At 43.2% G+C, this 16137-nt stretch overlaps 1 long non-coding RNA gene across 2 annotated transcripts in view; it reads left to right on the top strand.

Annotated features, from left to right (window-relative positions):
* The first annotated feature begins 539 nt into the window (after positions 1–539).
* LOC138567293 (uncharacterized) overlaps positions 540–16137 on the top strand; it is a 98481-nt gene continuing 82883 nt past the window's right edge. For both annotated transcript variants that reach the window (XR_011302156.1, XR_011302155.1), the window contains exons 1-2: positions 540–692; positions 1162–1288. This is a non-coding gene — a long non-coding RNA (uncharacterized lncRNA). The remainder of the gene's footprint in view (positions 693–1161; positions 1289–16137) is intronic.

Genomic DNA, 16137 nt, shown 5'->3' with positions numbered 1-16137 from the left:
ATTGGTACCCTCCGTAGTTCGGGCTGTGGTTGATTTTTTTTCATTTTTTCATTTTCTGGCATTTTTTCTTTTCTCATTATTCATTTACCATCGTCCATTCGATTTATTTTTTATTTGGATGTATTTATGTAAATTTCTATGTACAAATGCCATCCCTACGCGGCAATCAGGACAGCCACAACACGGTGGCTAAATTCTCATTTGCACCATTTTCTGCATGTTTTCACTTTCCCATTCATTACATTGTGCAATGACAGACATTGGATCCGCTTTCGATAGGTGATCGCATGGCAGCATTTGCAGATCAGCATCCCCTAAACACACACACCCGCCGTGGCAACGAGGGGACGTTGGTGCGATTTCGAAGTCTCTGCACTTTAGAACACTGCTTCATCAGCAATGGCTGTAATTTTACCTCTCGGCCGATGCAGCGTCTCCAAATGTTTCCAGAGATACGTCACCACGCAGCTCTTTCCCACGCACCTCCCACTGGCTCAGAGAACCAATCGGTGAACACGCCACATAACAGGCCCCCATATGTTACGTGGTTTCCATAGCCACGGATATAGCCCTTCGGCATTCCGAATTAGTTTTTTGCAAGCTGTTACACTTGGGACTCAGCACTGCGTATCCATGGCTAACTTGGACTCCTGTACATCACAAGGAGTTTTGCATTCCCCGTGGCCCACTAGGTACGTGATTTTCCTCAATACACGCACTCATATTACTAATGGTAGAGCCTCTGCTCTCCAGCTCCTCATTAGGAAGGTCTGAAGCAGACCCACAAACACTCATATACATACCGTTCAGGGAGCCGTACTGAGCGTGTCTCACCCGCCCATAATCCCTTTTTTCTTTTCTGTCTGTTCTCTATCTCCGATTCAGACAACCCACGCAGCTATTTGTGAGCATTTGGTGGATGCTGTATTGGAGGACTCTGCAGGCTGTATATTGTTCTGACCCGCCCGATTTGGGGTGATGGACATAAGCTGTTTTTCTACACCACATATGTTAGCAGAAAACAGACAGCTAAAATAATTCTGGTACTTTGTTTGTTTTTCTTTATCTCTTCTTACATGTCGCTCGTTGGACTGCAGAGACATGGCCAGAAATTAATGCAAAGACATTCATCAAAACATTCCTATACATTTGTCCGCACAGGTGCCTCAGATCTGGCGGTCAATTCCCATACGTCTGACTACTGCGACCCCACATACGTGTGGCAGTTCTGGCAAGCACGTACTTACAAGGACCTTGATGTCTACACGCGGGTCCTCACTGAGCATAGGTGAGTTCGGCTCTCGTAGGTTGGACGGCACCTAGTTTTCCATCCAGCTTCCTCATCTTTGACTCTCCTTCTCCTCTGTCTCCCTTTCCACGTGGGGATGTTGGCTCTGGTCGCTGTTTGGCCGTGGGATCCATACTGGGGGTTTTGGCAGCGGGGGCACGTATACCATGATTTTTTTTCCCCTGGGGATTTTCTTATAAATTATTGGATTATCCCCAGGATTGGGACTTAAAACTTGGTTTGAAGTTTTCGTGCAAGTGTCATTATGCTAATTATGGCACTTTCAACCAATTAGGTCACTGCATATTCTTTACATACAGACCTTGCCCCCTTGCTTGATACTATCTCCCCTTCCACTTTGCTGTCCTTTTCCGCAGCAATTCTTTACTGATTTCTTCTGTCCTCTCCTTGAATCACAGGGTCTTGTCACCTATTGCCCTGATGATGGCGGACTACTTCCTTCTACTTTGAAAGAAAGATTTCATAACCGCCGAAAAGCACATTGTGAAGAGGGGAACCTTCCACTTTGTACTTTGGACCACTGGAAGTCCACCAGTCTGAGGAAAATCCCTCTAGTCTCTTTTCAAAGTTCCCCCTTTCTGCATTGGCAGACCCAAACATCAGATTAGAACAATCTAAATTATGTTTTTTTTTTGTAAATTTTCTAAAATAATAAGCCTTATTTCTGACTGAACCGTTTTTCCTCTGTAATTGTTTCATTAATTTGATTTTGACTTTTTGTCTTTAGTTTTTGTTCCCCATTGTATGTATTGCATGTTTATGTCTAAGAATGGTTATCTATTGTTGCTAATGTTGTTTCAATGCACCTTTTTTATTTATCACATTTTTTACAAATATAATATGTCAAATGATATTTATTCATTTTTCTTGTTCTGTTGATTTGATTGTTATTTTCTACATCATTAATGTGTTCATTGTAAAGACTGGGTGTTGTCAAGGTGTCCTTTGTTCTGCATGATTGAATAGAGCTAGAATGACATTTATGGTTAAAGAGGATTGGACCAGGTAATTGTATTGCAAGAATTTAAACCTGATAGTGCCAACCCACGACGCACCAGTACCCCTTGTTGTTTTGTGATCAGATATTTTTGCCCTTGACTGGTGCGTCTCCCAACGGGCAGACCATTGCCACTGGATAGTGGGCCCTCTGTTTGCATATAGCACTAATAAAATTAATCAAATATGAAATTATTTTTGATAAAGTCCCTACAAGGGATTGTTGGTAACAAGATGTCAGGGGTTATCGGGAGACCTATCCTGAACTACTTGGTGTATTAAAGAATGTACTCATCTAAACAAAACAATATATTGGAGTGTTGTTGTTAATACAGGAACCTAATCATACATACAGATAGGCAATGGCTGCAATATGTGCCATAGCAGTACAATATTTTTTAAAGTGGTTATTTTGGATAGTAAAATAATGAATGCTACCTTATCAGAGTTTTGAATAAATAGCTAATAATGCAAGGCTTACTACATATTTGTGCTAGTTCAAACCATACATATGAAGACTCACTATGCATACCAATCAGAGGCACATACAGGGCAACTAAACTAAGGAAAAAGGAAACAACATCACCAGAAAATGTCAATAACATTATTGTTCATAATCATGTATACAAAAGAATTGTGTGTTTGAAGCCTGCTTATTGCCCTATATATGTGCACCATGAGCTGAGACCAAACCATAAGCAAAGTACTTTAAGAACATACAAGAAGGTTAACGTCTAGATATATAGCAACTTTTCAAGTTTCATATGTTGACTGTCGGTGAACCAAACTGCCTTTCTTAGATATGTCAGTGAATAAAAACAAGTGACCCAGATATGTGATGACATCAGTGATGTCCTGGGTGTTAGTCTTAGCTGTGCACAGTGGTGATGCGAGTTATGGTTGCTTAGCTTACCATAACTGGTGGATTTCTGGGGGGTTTCGATGTTACTTGTAACCATACATCCCTTTAACAGTTTTTTTCACTGAAAAGGAGTATAAATATATAATGTTACCCAGCTCAGATGAGAGATTGATGTTGGACAGGAGGGCCTTTTTTTTCTTCAAATAAAGAAACTCTTAAAACGTACCTGCAGTCCTCCTTACTTCAGAAACCCTTACTATCTAAAAGCTATCTGCCTATAGGTAATGGCCTGAAGGCAAACACCTTCGCTCTCCAGATCTGGGAGCAATCTAGGTGACACCCATCAGGGACCCTGGTTGGATAGTGCCTTCCAATCACTCTGGGCACTCACCTGATCTACCACTCCATTCCACTCCTTTCCTTGTATTGTACTATCTTTCTCCCTTCCTCTTTCTACACTCCCCCCCTCTTCTAGTCCACCCGCCATCTTCCTTCTCTCCCTACCACTTTGTCTCCTGTACCTCCAATGGTCCTCGTACTACTCTCCTTCACCCTCCAATCTTACTCCCTGCTACTCTTGTTTTCCTTTCCTGCCTCTTTTCCGTACATCCCACTACTAGTCTCTCTGCCCTTCTCAACTAGCACCACCTTTACGCAGCCACTCCTTCCACCTGTGCCACCAAAGCTCCTCCCCACCTTCTCAGTCATTTTCCTTTCACTCCCTCTGTCACCCATCACTTGTGTCCTACTCTCCTACTACCAGTTTCACTCACACATTACAGTACCACTTTCTCTCACCAGCAAATGCCTCACCTTCTCTGTAAGCCACCTCCATGCTCCTTTCCACCATCCTTACTCCTGCTCTCCTGGTTTTCCACCTCCTCCCCTAACATCACCCGAACAACCATCACCGACCTGTTTGCTGTTGTCCCTTATATCCTCTCCCTCCTGCCTCCATTGGCTCTGCCCTTCTCATATCCCTGGCCAATCTTTCCCTGCCTTCTCTACACGGGAGGTGTTACAGACATCGGAACACATATAAGTGGGTCTAAGCCACACCCCTTTCCTTTGTGCAGGACAGCCACTGATCATCAATGGAAGCCCTCTGTGGTCAAAGTTAAAGCTCGTGTGAGGTTGCAAGTCCTTGTCATGATAGTCTTTAAGTCTAGCTCTGGCTCCGGTATCGTAAGTGGTTACTCTTTCTCAAGCATTAGATAGTCCATATTACATTCTCAGCCCACTGCTTTGTGGCCTGGAGGTGTGCTTATTGTACGTAGCGAATGGCTGCCTTTTGAACATGCATAGACTACTTGGTCTGGTCTGTTCTTTAGTGACGCACAATGGTTTCATGGTGTAGGGTCACGGTTTGTGCTTCTTGACAGTGGATATCCCTGGAGAGGTTCTTCTGGGTTGTGTAGTGTTCATCAAAGTTACCAATAACCTGGACACCACTTACTTATGCAGCCTCCTCTAATCTGGCTTTCAAAACCGAGGCTGAACTGACGCACGTCTCCAACTGCTTCACGTTACCTACTACTCATTCTTCATTCGAATCCTCTGTGGCCCTTCAGCAAGCAGCCTTTTATGTGGCTGACCACTCCCTTCCCACCCTCCCCGGCTTCTGGATCCCAAGACCTAAGGCCTAATTTGATTGGCTCTGATCTATTGTACCAATCTCATGGGGCATTGACCCCTCCACCCAACCCACTTGTTGGTGGAAGGCTCCCAAGTGCCTGTACTGGCAGCTTCCTTTTTGCTTTATACCATCTCACTTAGCAATCTTACTGTCTCCTTTGACTTTGTGTATGGTTTATTTGCCTATAACAACCAATCCAGCGACCTCTTCCCCCGTTCACCTCTGAACTGTCTTCCATCATATCTGTCTCTTTGCCACTGTAGAGACCATTCTTCCAAAACCAAAGTGATCTCTGATCTTTAGCAAATAAAAACAATACAAATTAAAGGAGGCCTTAATTTGATAATACATTCCTTTCATTTGTCCATCCTTTAAGGTCCACTCCAGGACTCATTCTGCCTACCTTCAACCTTCTGTTTTTCTTCCAATGCCAGATAAACCCACACTAACTGCGATGATGAGCATGTGTCTGAGTGATAATTCAGAGATTTAGAAACAAGGGATCTAAACAATTGAGAACACAATACCATTTATTTTTATTTTTTATTGATTCGGCTAAATTTATCAACCTTTCAGCATAATCAACACAAGAAAATTAATTCAAATAAAAAAACAATCATCCATGAAATCAATGAAAAACAAGTAATATCAAAAAACACAAAAAGAGAGCTAATAAATACTACCTAAAAATCTACACACTCCTTCTCTAATCTATTTCATGTATCAATTTTTCCTAAAAATCTAATTTTTGATATGACCAATAGTACCCCATTGGTCATAGCAACAATTATCCAATGTAAATCATCCCCGGTACCTTCCCTTCAGTCACAAATTTCAAATGCTGAAAATACTTGTCCAAAAATGCTTTTCTTCTTGAAGTCAACTCTGGGCAGGTTATGATCAAGTGTATTAATGTCTCTACTCCCTTTTGTACAGAACCAACACAATCTTCATTCCCTTGAGCCCTTACCTCTTATACCCATTATTTCCCTTGTCAGACATCAATTGAGTCTCAATTTTAGAAAATCTATTCTCATTCTCGGTGATGGAAAACAAAATACATATTTTGGTAGAGCATGGAGGACTGTGCATTCCTGCGTATAGTTCTGAAAGATCTTAAACCTATGACATTCTTGAGTTGTCATGCACCAATCCGCTCTCCATAGTTTCAGCTTGCCCGTGGTCCGTCTCCCTATAAGCATTTCAAGTGATAGGTTTGCCCCATTTAACCAGGTCAGGAAATTTTCCTTCCAGAAAGATATCAACCCCCTTGAGTGATCCCTTAATAGAGATCTCAAAACAGGAAGCATGGAGTCATCTTGGGCCATAATAATTTTCCTAAAGAATGACAAACTTCCATTGTACCCTTGCTGATAAGGAAAGTAGCCCAAACTCATGGCGTATGATCTGTATCTGGATACCTCGAGGAAGGCCTAAAACCCTACTGCAGAATCGGCCCGCCAATTTGTTCCAGTCCCAAGTTGACAAAAACATGTTCCTTTCTACTCCATACGTCATGGTTGGAACCACCTTTTGTGTGTAGAAGAGTAATTGTGGCTCGTAAAAGTAGCCGCCAAACATTTTATGCAATAGAAGACCTTGAGCGGCCAATGTAGCCATTTTCAATTTTAACTTGTTCTTATAAGGGGTCTCTCTCCACCAGTCATTAACGGAAATGCCCAAGTATTGATAATCATATACCCTTTCCAAGGGGGTGTTTTCAACCTTCATCCTCATTTTTATTTTCTTAGTTTGTTTAGGGGCGAGGCACATTTCCTTTTGCTTTATTAGAATTTATTTTAAACCAGTGTTCTTGGCAGTACGTTTCCAAACCCTGTAGGTGTTTTTGCAAACCACCAGTGTCTGGTCTATCAGGACCAGGTCATCCGCATAAATGATCCATTGGAATACATGGCCTCCTATCATTGGTGGGAACGACCTGGTCCTTCTCAAGTAAGCACCAATATCGGCCAAGTAAAGGTTAAACAAAGCAGGGGCTAAAATACACCCCTTCTTTAAACCTCTTGCCGTGGGTATCGATTTGGACATATGCCCTTGCCGATTAAGCCTCACCTGCATAGAGGTTTTGAAGCACAAACCGTTGATTAAGACAAGTAAATGGGGAGGGCACGCCCATCTTTCCAATTTGGCCCAAAGTTTAGCACAATCAACTGAATGAAATGCTGATTTAAACTCCACAAATCCCAAAAATATAGGTTGACCAGTGTGCCTTATTTGTTTTAATAAATCAAGGGTAGCCAAGTTAACAGAAGTGCCTAGACCCGCCACAAATCCTGACTGGAAGACATAAAATATCCCCTTAGCCCTTCTAGCAGATGACTCAAAATCAGTCTGCCATGCTCTTTGCATTTCTATTCCATACAATACCTAATTGCAAAAGTGTTCTTATCCTATTGCAACTCCAAAAAGCATTGGCAAATGGACGTGGGATAGGCATTTGACAAGGTACTGCCATAATGGGTACTACCTGGCCATAGGATGGTAACAGCCACAAAAAGGTGTGGGTACCTGTGCATTTGATAGCAGTGCATTGCAAATGCATAGTAATCATACACAAGCCGAAACTGCTTTCATTGCCAATTCCTCTTTTTTTAGCAGGACTTCAGTGCAAGGACATGTATGCTATTCTTAAATCAGGTGGCTGAAGGCCAATTTGGTTAAGACAATTTTATTAAACCGGTAATGCATTTATAGATGCAATTAAGCCATTCGTTGTCAAAAGACTGCTTTGAAATAAGTGGTAGGCAATTATGGCTCAAAGTTTGATGTCACTGCTAAATAAAGCTACCTCCAAGAAATCCCAGGTGAATGTGTTCTAGGGCGTGGAGAGGCATGTAGTGGGTGGGAATGGTAATAGACTTTAGCATGGCCATGGGAAGTCAATGCGTGGGTAAATAACCAAACACCCACAAACTGTGTCTCCCTCCTGACATCGCCCCCTCCTCCCTGTACTCCAATGCCATAGTTTTGGTGTATAGGTAGGTCTCACAATATAATAACCAAAACTAAAAATGGATTATAAGATACCAAGGGCACTGCAACATGCAACAGGAGTGTTATCTTGACAAACTTTGCTAACACAGCACCATCAATATTGTGCTGGGTTTAAAAAATGCAAGGAAAAAAAAACTTCTACCTCTAATGTGAGAGTAGAATGGGATTGTCTATCAACAAATCACACACGTAAAATGGCCACTTAGTAACCACACTCGAAGTTTACCTCCAAATAAGAGTCACAAATCGGTGCATTCTGGGAATGCAAATTAGCTGAAGAGCTTGCATTTTAGCTCCATCTTCTTTATATATGAAGTGGAATGTATGTATGTTTGTCTGGCTATACAAATCCACACTGTTGAACCCACGTCTACCAAATTTTGCATGGATTCCTCTTTTGTCTGGGGCAAGATCGTAGTCTATGTTTGGAAGCAAAAATCGTGTATGCAAAGCATTTTTGGGATGTGTGGCTGTATGTTAGTCCGGCTTTACAAATCCCCACCGTTTAACCCACTGCTACCAAATTTTGCATGGATTCCTCATTTGTCAGTGGAAAGATTTTAGTCTGTTTCGATGCAAAGAATTCCCTCCCTAGACATCCTCATTTACTGATGCTCACCCCGATTCACTACAGTAGGTACTAGAGGGAGGCAACATTTTGAAAAGTGTCTGAAGCTAAATGCTGGTTATTCCTTTGAAATGTATTGTTACTGTATACAGTTCAAAAGTGTTAAGGCATTTTTAAAGGGAATTAAAAAAAAAATACATTTTGTTTTTATCACATCAATCCAAATATGGGAAATGGCAAGGTTACAGTTTACTTAATTTCATTCACGAGAAGAGAGCACAATCACTCAATCAATCTTTTGTGGACGTTTTCTCAAATGTTCTGAAGCCACTGAGTGACTGAAACATGCTGCACAAAAAACAAACATCACTTGGAAAAGCTCCATCTGATGCAAAGCGAAAATCAATATCAAGAGCTTCTGAAACACAACAACAAACAGCAGCGAAACTTGCTGACCAGAGGACAAGAGCAACTTCCTCCTTGGCACATGAGACACCAGAGCAAACTGAAGCAAGACTTGCTGGCATGTGGACAAGAGCAACATCCTCCAGGGCACATGAGACACCACTCGATTAGGACACGGGCAATGCCGGGTAGCCCAGCTAGTTATAGATATTTGTCATTGCCTTAAAGGCCAGTGCTGTTTTATACATAGCTTTATTATCCCAAGGTTGACATTTCTCAAGGATGCCGCAACAATCACATACGCGATTACACCCTAGACATGCTTGCTTTTCGTGTATTGGGGCATGTTTATCAAACACCATCAATATTATGGTGGATTTAAAAATGCGAGAAAATCCATTCTACTGTTATGTGAAAGTACTGGGACATAAAATTGTCTCGCACCAATGGAACAGTTGCAAATGGCAATTAATTCCTTTTGTGACACTGCTTGATTAGTACCCAAGGGGGAGGTTTTTGATGAAGATGTGATGCAAATTGTGCAATTTAAGGAATATTTATTCAGTAACACAGGTCATAAATATTAGCCACATGTTGAAGTAACTTATGAAACTGGGTCAAACAAGTGCCCCAATTTGACCAAAAAACTTGCCCCCACAATAGCATTTTGCGTTTTTGGTTCGGTTATTGCCCTATAGCCAAGTCTGAGCTTGCTGATAAAGCTATGTATAAAATAGTGCTTCCCTTTAAGAGAATGACAATTATTTCACATGAAGAACTTTCTCCCATGTAGACGTTTGAGTGCATGTCGTTCTATTCCTTAGAGGCACAGGACAGACCCTCTTTTCTGAAAATGGTAGATTGGACGCTGCTATCTTCGGCCAGACATCACCCATCTTTTCACACACTCCTGTACTTGGAGCTGTGGCAGTCTACCACTGGAACAGCTGCAATTCTTCCAACTTCACTGCATGGAACCAGTAGGTTCTCCTTCTCTGCCACATGCTTCTTGGGACGATCGGTTCTTTGCCAAATTCCTGCGCCTGATAACATCAGCCACGGCGGCTGTATTTGGGACCTCACTTCAGCTCCTGCTCATCCTTACAAGGCGACAGTGGGGACTTTGCTGCAGCCAGTGGCCCAACCATCAGTACCCTACCTCGAAAAAGTGCCACTAGTAACTTGGACTTGTAGATTACACCAGTGCCATAGATGTCTTCTTGCCCTGGTATTCATGAGACCCTTCAAAGAACAACTCCATTGCATGGGATGGCCCTGAGAAGGAAGCTCTCATGAATGGATGCAATGGATTATGGCAGGGCTCTGCAACCTGTGGTTCTCTGGCTGTTTCTTGGCTTGAACTATGACTCCATTATTCCTCACCATTGACTCTGCTGGCTAGGGCAAGTGGGTGTTGCAGTACAAAATACCTGGAGAGCCAAAGGTTGCAGACCCCTCAATTATGGAATTCCTGGGCTCTCCATTACTGAAAGTCCAGTGACAGAAAAGGGGGTTCTTACATCAGTGTTGGCTAGTAGGGACAAGATTTGGTCAGTCTTTCCTAAGCATAGTGTCCCGCAAAAGGATCATAAGATATTGAAGAAGTCCCACTCTGTGCAACCTATCAATAAAAGAATATTACATATAGACTAATTGCCATCGAGAAAGTGTTCTTGGCAACTCACCCCAAAGCTCAATCATCAATCGTGGCTGTTGCAATGCTGTGTAGTCAGCAGCTCCCAGTAAGGCAGAAAATATGTTTCATAATTTGAGACATAGGGCCTCATTACGAGTAACCCGGTATGGAAATAACGGTGGCATTAAACCCGCCACCACCGTTGTTTCCATACCAGGTGATCTCGAGTCCTGCAGGCGGAGGTGTCATCCCCGCCAGGTCTGACCTCGCGGGTTTAACACCGCCCGCCTGCAGGCGGACGTGGAAACACCGGCACCATCATGAGATGGTGCCGGTGTTTCCATGGTCCCCATTCCCATTGAGTCATGTCGGACTCAATGGGATTGGGGATTTATCGAATTATGCCTCTGGAATTCCCGGGTCACTGGGGTGTAATGCCCCGGTAATTCTGCGAATCACGGAGGCGGAATGGTAATACGAGTCTGGCAGTAACTGAGCCGGAAAAAACGGCAGGTTACCGCCGGACTCGTAATGAGGCCCATAGTCTATTCCAAATCTGCTTTACACTTGCATTCGGATAATGTGGCTGTACTACTGGCTGGTCTGAAGATAGGCAGATTACCCAACACAGTTGTCCCTTTACTATATTGATAGTGCAGCTACATTGGTGCCGATATGCTCAGACCATCATTAGTTACAGCAGCTACATTTAATGTTGATAGTACAGGAAACAAACCAAGGCCACAGAAGGCAAGATGCAAGATTTAATTCATCCAATAACAGACATGGGCCCTCATTCTGACTCGGGCGTTAAGGGGTTTACGGCGCCGTAAACGGCGCCAACCCTTAACGCCTGATTACAAGGTTCCCTTTGCGGGATGGCTTTTAACGGCTGCTTTTTTGCAGCCGTTAAAATCCATGCCGCAAAGGGACCTTGGCGATAATTACGGCACCGTAATTTACGGTGCCGTAATTATCGCCTTTCCCCATTCCCATTATGCCCTATGGGGCGAAAATGGGAATGGGGAAGGGTAAAATGGGAAATGGGGATTTACCGCCCCACTCACCTTGGAATGGGGCAGTAAATCCGCCAACCACCATGGCGTAAACGTAGTTTACGCCATGGTGGTAAGGGTACGACCCAGGCGGTAACTTACCGCCTGGGTCGTAATGAGGGCCATGGAGCTGACAAAAAAGAAAAGTCGACTCAGAGAGCCACCTATTTTGTTTCTTTAACTAAGCCACATTCCAAATCATTTAGATTGACTTCTCAAGAGACAAATACTTCTCTGTAACTAAAGGTATTTCGATGCGTTCGGTATCGTAAAATGAATGATCACCAATGATCCCCCACCGCATATATGTTACAATTGACCTTCACAATTCGGTCAATTGTGAAAAGGTAAATTGTAATTCGAACAGTTGTAATACGAACAATTCGTATACAACCGTCAAATCCATTCATCTTTGATGCTGAGATACTATGTGTGGCAGGGCTGAATGATTCCTCTCTCGTGTTCCAATGTGGCCTCCACATCAGTGTTTTCTGCGCTTTTCCTTAAGAAACAATGGGCCTCATTACGACCCAGGCGGAAAACCATGGTGCTAATAGCACCATGGTCCATGCCGGTAACTTACCGACTCCGCCATGGAGAAAGCGGCAATTACCACCCCATTACAAGGTTGGCGGGGCGGTAATTCCCCCTTCCTCCATGGCCCTTCCCCATTCCCATTTTTGCCCCATAGGGCTCAATGGGAATGGGGAAGGCGCTAAGTACGGTACTGCAAATTGCGGTACCGTACTTAGCACCAAGGTCCCTTTGCGGGTCCCTACTTTAACGGCTGGTGTAGACCAGCCGTTAAGGTCGGGTCCCGCAAAGGGACCTCGTAATCAGCCGCTAATGGGTTAACGGCGCCGCAGCCTTTTACGGCGCCGTTAACCGATTAGCGCCAGGCTCGTAATGAGGCCCAATATGTTTCAGTACTGTGTTCTACTTTTTGGGCTCGCAAAGATCACTCAAACCTTTACCATGCTTAAAACCGCTGCCCTATCACATTTAAGACTTCAGGAACTCCATTTTCACACCTCTTTGAAAAACTGGTTCGTTCAAGCTACCAGCTCTTGTTGTATCTGCTTTTTTCTGTAGACTTCAGTCAAATAGACGTGCATTTTCTCTCTTTCTGTAAAGCTGCCTCAGAGACTAAAGTACAGTTCTAATGTGGGGTACAAGAGTACCCTGAAACTTCCCTATCCCAGAAAGGATCAGGATATGAAATGGAAATGTCATTCTTTCCTGTCCAGATGTTGCACCACTAGCTTCGTGGATTCAGTGATTACTAGGCCTCCTGATATCCTGCATGCTGGCAGTATCATTTGGCAGGTTGATGTGTTGTCATGTTCTTCCTTATCTAGCTCCCATTGGGGATTGTACCACAAATGACCAGTCTGAGCACATCTGTATCACGAGTATCAAAGGGAGACTCATGGTGGTCAGAGGAGGCGCGCATATCAGCAGGATCTCCATTTTAAGGTTTGTTTCCAACTGGATCGATCACCACAGATGTATCTATGTTCCGAAGGGGAGCGGCAATTGAAGGATTGCATTGAGCACATTGATTTGTTAGAGCTAAATTGCATTGTTTTGCTTCTTAAAGTATTCCTTTCATTACTTTCGGGGTCGAGAGTTTAATGACAACGCTACCTCACTATGTGAAAAAGCAGCGGGCATATCATCTCTCTCATTGTGTCCCCAGGCCATACAACTATGGGGCATGGGCCATGCGGCAGAATACCTTCAGCCTTGAGTCTCCTTTAGCAGGGATTTCAACTCGGGAGTGGATTTGCTTAGCAATCTCAACAAAATCACAAGTGGGAACTTCACCATGAGATGGTGACGGACATTTTTCAGAGGTGGGACTTGCCACAGCTGTATCTCTTTGCGACCCATTCGAGTTCAATGTGCCAGATGTGTGCCTCTAGGATGGGATTTAGTCCCTAGTCTTAGGGGATACACTGAGCCTGAGCTGCAACGATGCAACATCTTAAAAGTTTAGGGGAAGCTGCGATTGTTCTCAGATTCTGATCACAACCACCAGGCCATAAAAGTTTGCTCTTCGGATCTCTTCGTTTGTATGTTCAATATCATCAGCCAGGTTTCCTGAGCCAATGAGAGGGGCAGATTCTTTATTGCTCTGCTCATTCAGTGAACTTCACAGCTTGCTAGTGTATCTGAACTGCTTACTTTGGGACATCTGGGGTCGTCGCAAGTTAACATCACTATTTTTCAAGCAGACAGAAAAACTTTTACTGGACCCCGATACTGTAGTAAATGGCTAAAGTTCTGCCATTGGTTCTTTGAGTCTCATGAATGCACTCCTTTATTTGTTGAACAACGTGCTATCCTTTATTTCAGTTGTGGCTGAATCATGAATTAAATTTGTCACTTGCATACCAAATTTGTAAGCCACTCGGGCAGTTGTTCCTTTTCTCGATCCAATCCAATGGTAGAGTGGGCAATGGAGGGTGTGTTGCACCTTTTCCTAAACGTGGTTCTTAATGTGTTGGCTCACAAATAACTTGAGCCTATGGCATCTACTGGTATTAGGATGGTCACATGGAAAACTGCTTTATGGTAGCACTAGTTTCGGAGAAGATCAATGATTTTCATATAACAAAGAAATGTACTTGGAGATGTTTCTAAATCATTCCTAAGTCTGAGACTATTAACTTTATGGACATTTATAGAGCACCAACATTTTCCCTTTCATTCACTTGCTTTTATTCAGCACTGGGCCATAAAAGTCACAAACCAAATTACAGAACAACAATAACAAAAATACAATGACCTACATAATATGTCAAATTAATGGAAAAGTTTCAAAAAGAGCATACATTTAATTACTACTTCATTCAAATGATCTAAAAGCATAACATGATCACATGTTTATGGGAGGAGAAAATACTCACAGCTCCCCATCTCATCAATTACAAATAAACATGTATCTCTTCTATAGACGTGAGCAAGCAGGGATCACCCAATTAATCTCTCCCTATCCCTGTGATCTTAAAAGCCAGGCTCAGTGAAGACATGTGGCTACCCGATAAACAATGTTTATATCATCCGTTCGTTTGCATAGTATTAATGCATCTGCAATAGTATTAATGCCTGCTGATGTTAGCTATGGTTTTAAGGAGAGTCCCCTCAGTGCCCTAAAATGAGGGCAAAAAGAAAGAACGTAGGATGATCTCCTCCTCCAATTCACAGAGAGGACCAATACCCAAATCCATAACACCACAAGATTTTTTTTAACTTTCGACCCTCAGAATACCTAGTCTTAGATTAAGAAATAAAGAGCGGGCAAAGGGGGATTAGCAAAGTCGAGGTAATGTTCATATCCAAAATCCTGTTTGCTCCTTCGGTAGTTTGGACCCAGCTTTAGCCTAAACAGACTTGCTCCATGTCCTTCCTGGAATTTGCTAAGAACAGTCTCTTTCCCATAGCCTGCTCTCACACAGCTCTACCAAAGAGTTCTTAACGTGTGTACAACCCATGGTAGGATCCTACCTCCTTCCAGGCTCAACAGGTTAACCAGCACATCACCAAACCTGGGGTACATGCTCTTCCCTGCAGATGGATGCCCACAGGCCCTTTAAGTCTGACGATTTGCCTGAAAGTACTCCAGGCCCTCCCAGACTACTCATGGCCTTAACAATAAAGACATTGCTATCGGTTCTGGGAGGGGTTGCATATGAACACTAGTGACGAACTAAGGTAGATGAACGTTTTGAAATGGTGCTGAAGGGCAAGAACAATCTGTGGTCATTGAGAGTTGTTTTTTTTTTTAGCTACTGGCTATGATTACTAAGAACTGGTTACTAAAGGGACTACTGTACTCCTAGTCTGTAAGAGTTCTAATCCTCTGTGGCAATGGGATCGGAGCATGGAGCATAGCATAGTTGATTAAACAAAGAAATGAGTCCCCGCCCCACCTTCCACCCTTGTTCAGGCTCCTGGGCCCATCCTCTGGTTATAATATGCAAGGGCACTTATTAAAAGGAGTCTGGAAGGAGGGCTGCCTCATCTAAGACTGTAAGAAGGTGAAAGACGCATCCCGTCTCGATATATCTAAACTCTATCATTCAGGTTTTCCAGACTAGTGTACAGGAAAGTCCTCATTCTATTAAAGACACAGTTGCAAAGTATTAAGCTCTCTTTAATCACTGCTCTAGCAGAAACCAAAAAGTTTAAACATTATAGTAAAGAACTGCCTGTAAGGACAGTCTTTACTTAATCAAAACTCGAATGTTCCCACATGAATACACCCTCCAATCAGGGCATGCCTTCTCACATAACTGTCGGTGTATGTCTTTCTTCTTCCTCTCTCTGCCGCAGCCTCGAGCTCCGAAACAGACTCTTGTCAAGTCAAAACAATATATACTGCTGGTGTCCAACCTACCAACACTTCTCCAACTGGATTACCCTCTGAGCCCGATCCTGCTCATCCCATGAAGAGCCTGCTGGCTTGTTGTCCGTCTGTAAACAAAAGTACATATGTTATAGACACTGATATCCGTCATAGGAATGGGCAATTACATGTATTCTCGCTATCTCCTCCTCCATTCATTGGCCTTGTTGAGGGCGCCTTTTGCGCGCATCTCTCGGCATGCACCTCAATAGCCGCTCAGCAATTGCATGGGTGGGATAATACT

Source organism: Ambystoma mexicanum, chromosome 2p (genome assembly GCF_040938575.1).
Source record: "Ambystoma mexicanum isolate Mex_15411 chromosome 2p, UKY_AmexF1_1, whole genome shotgun sequence".
In the NCBI taxonomy this organism is placed as follows: Eukaryota; Metazoa; Chordata; class Amphibia; order Caudata; family Ambystomatidae; genus Ambystoma; species Ambystoma mexicanum.
This window is presented reverse-complemented; position numbering and strand designations above follow the sequence as displayed.